Source organism: Elephantulus edwardii, unplaced genomic scaffold (assembly GCF_000299155.1).
Source record: "Elephantulus edwardii isolate Elephantulus edwardi_28Jun2011 unplaced genomic scaffold, EleEdw1.0 scaffold00002, whole genome shotgun sequence".
Classification (NCBI taxonomy): Eukaryota; Metazoa; Chordata; class Mammalia; order Macroscelidea; family Macroscelididae; genus Elephantulus; species Elephantulus edwardii.
Window position 1 is genome coordinate 25,560,182 of NW_006399752.1, and position 3,822 is coordinate 25,564,003.

A 3,822-nucleotide genomic window follows, 5' to 3' on the forward strand; every position below is an offset into this window, starting at 1 on the left:
CGGAGACAGTGAGATTGGCGCAGGATAGAGCAGGGTTTAGGGCTATTGCACATAGGGTCACTATGAGTCGCAGGCCATTTGACAGCACATAACAACAACAACATCATGATGTTGCCTATTGGTCCAGTTGTGAAAATTCTTGTTTCCTTGATGTTGACACGTAATCCATATTGAAAGCTATAGTCCTTGATCATCTGCAGCAAGGATTTCAAGTCCTCTCTCTCTTTTCTTTAATTCTTTTTTGATGGAGGTTTTCCTCTTTTTTTATTATCATTTTATCTTTTGTTTTGTTTTTTTATTCCTCTCTACTTTTTGCAAGTAAGGGTGTGTGATCTGTAAGACACAAGTTGTTAATAATGAGTCTTCCTCAGATACTGATGACACATTCTTCTTCAAATAGTCCAGCTTCACAAGGTATTTGCTTAGCCTAAAGATTGAATAGATACAGATAAAGAACACAAATCAAATACACATTTTTCCTAATTTTAAACCAGGCAGTGTTTCTTTGTTCTGTTTGTACAAGTGCTTCTAGGTCTGTAGAGGTTTTACATGAGCACATTTAAGTGTTTTGTGATTCCCTGTCTTCTCAATATTAGCCATAATTTATTATGATCCACACAGTCAAATGCTTTTGCGTAGTTTTCAAAACACATATAGTCATCTTCCAGGTATTCTCTGCTTTCAGCTAAGATTCATCTAGCATTAGCAATGATATCCCACGTGCCACAGGCTCTTCTCAGTTCAGCTTGGATTTCTAGCAGACCCCTGTCAATGCGCTGTTTTAGTCATTTTTTAATAATCTTCAGGAAGATTTTATTTGTATGTGACAGTAATGATATCGTTTTATAATTTCCATATTCTGTTGGATCACCTTTCTTGGGAATGGTAACAAACATGAATATCTTCCAGTTAGTTGAACAGTTAGCTGTCTTCCAAATTTCTTGGTATAGACGAGTAAGCACATCCAGGCTTGCAGCTGTTTAAGTATTTCAACTGCTATTACATCAATTCCTGAGGCCTTATTTTTGTTAATGTCTCCCGTGCAGCTTGAACTTGGTCCTTCATTACCATTCTCAGTCACATGCTATTTCCCAAAATGGTTCTGTATCAACCAATTCTTTTTGGTGCAGCAACCCTGTGTACTACTTTTCTCTTCTTTTGATGCCTCCTAGATTATTCAAGATTTTGTTGACAGAATCATTCGGTATTCCAACTTGAGGCTTGAATTTATTTTCAATTCTTTCAACATAAGAAATGCTGAGTGTTCACTTGACTTTTGGTTTTCTAGCTCCAGCTCTTTGTACATTTTGCTATAATATCTAGCTTTGTCTTATCTTGAGCTTTCTCTTGAAATCTTCTGTTCACCTTTTACTTCAGCATTTCTTTCCTTTGTTTTGGCCTCTTCACATTTAAGTGCAATTTTTAGAATCATTTCTGACATCCATTTCGGTTTTCCTTTCTCTCCTGTCTCTGTAAATGACCTTGCTTGCTTCATGGATGATAGCCTTGATGTCATTCCACAACTCATCTGGTCTTAAACAATGTCCAATGCAATTCATCAAATCTATTTTTTGAGATGGTTTTTTAATTCAGGTAAGAAACTGGACTTCACTTAAAAATAATGTGATAACATTGGTTCACAAATTGTAAAAAAAATGCAAGATGTTAATAATAGATGAAGCACTGTAAGGGTATAGAGAGGATATGTGGGCCTGTCTTTGCAACATTTCTGTTAATCTAAAAATTAAGGATGGGTTTTTCCCAGAGGTACATGGTCCAAAACCACCAGATGCTCTGCTGGAGAAGTCAGATCTGCTCTGCTTTACCAGGCAGATCTGATTTGACAGTAAACAGAAAAAAAGAATAAAATAAAATATATTTTAAAGAATTAAGGATGGGGTTTTTAAAAAAAAATTAACTGTTGTAAGGAGTCTGGGGGTGTGTTGGGGGGAGGGGTGTGTTACAATTTGAGCCAGTAACTAAGAGTCAGTGTTGGAGTCCAGCAACCACTTCGAGGGTAAAAGAGGGGCAATCTCCTTCCTTAAAGATATATAGCCTTGGAAACTTGATGGAGGGCTGCCATGATTTATGACTCAACGGCCCTCAGCTTTTAATTCTATTATTAATTAATTTCTGTACAAATTTGTATGTATGTCTGCATCACAGTGTATTAAATATAATTGTTGTTGTTGTGTACCATCAAGCTAGAACCAAACCATAGCTGACCATCCAGTGGGTTTTCAGAGGCAGATGATCACATGGAAGGAGATTGCCCATCTTCCTCTTGGGGAGCAGCTGCTGGATTCGAACAACGTGCCTTCAGGATTACAGCACAGCTTCTTGCCACTAAGTCATCAGAGATTCCTTTAAACATAATAGTTTAGAGTTTCATTTTATTATATATAACATTTATACATTATTTTAGGATCTCAGTAATTATTTCAAAAGGTAATTTCATATACAATAACGTCATCATGAATCTTATTAGACTACTCAGTGTCTTATTTTACCTTTGAGAACAGTCTATGTGATGAAACAGGTTACTGTCAAAATCTTTGTTGTTGGTGTTGTTGTTGTTAGGTGCTGTCCAGTTGATGCCAAGTCATAGACCCCTATGTGCCCCCTTGTCTTATCCTGTGCCGTCCTCATCATTTCTGACATAGTTGATCCCATTGTTGCTGTCCTTGTGTCCCTCCGTCTGGTTGAAGGTTTTCTTCTCTTATGCTGACCCTCCACTTTCACAAGCAGGATATCCTTTCCTAACAACACATTCAAGGCATATGAGATGAAGCTTTATGTATATCTTTGCCTCCAGGAGCATTCTGGCTGAGTGTTTTACAAGACATATCTTTTGTTTTGTTTGTTCTTTTGGTAATCTATGGGATATTCAGTACTCTTCTCCCACACCACAAAGACATAAATTCTCCTTCTGTCATCGTTAAGCATTTTCCAGCTCTCAGATGCACCACAAATGATTGAAAAGAACATAACCTGATTCAGGCACCCCTTAGTCTTCAAGCTGACACATTACTCCTCAGTAATTTGGAGAGGTCCCTGACAACAGATTTGCCCAGTGCAATATGTCTCCTAATCTCTTGACTGCTGGTACCATGGGTACCAAGGGTGGATACAAGTAAGATGAAGTCATTGACAGTTTCACTCTTTTCGCCATCTATTGTGATATTGCCTACAGATCCAATGGTGAAGATTTTTGTCTTCCTGATGTTCAGATGAAATAAATCCATGTTGAAGGCTGTAATCTCTGTACGCAACAAATGTTTCACATTATCTTTGCTATTGCCAAGCAAGATTATGTCATCTGCATAACACAAATTTTTTATGAGTCTTCCTCTAATCTTGACGTTACATTCTTATTCAGAGAATCCAGCTTCTTCAATTATTTGTTCATTATACAGATTGAATAGGTATGGAGAAAGATTACAGCCCTGACACACATTTTTCTTAATTTTAAACCATGCAGTGTTCCCTTGTTCTATTTGGACATCAGCTTCTTGTTCTTGGTACAGGTTTCTCATGAGCACAATTAAGTTCTGGGATTCCCATTCTTCTCAATGTTAGCTGTAAAAGGAACAAGGACCATGCAGGTATAGCCACAGCTGACGTAGTTTCAGCAAGCAGAGTTGTTCATCTGCATAACACAGATTGTTGATGAATCTTCCTCCCATCTTGGTGCCACATTCCTCCTCAGAGAGCCCAGACTCCTGGATAATCTGTTCTGTACTTAGATTAAAAATGTATGGAGATAGGACACACCCCTGACATACACCCTTCACAGTTTTTTTTTTATATTGGTTTTTTTTT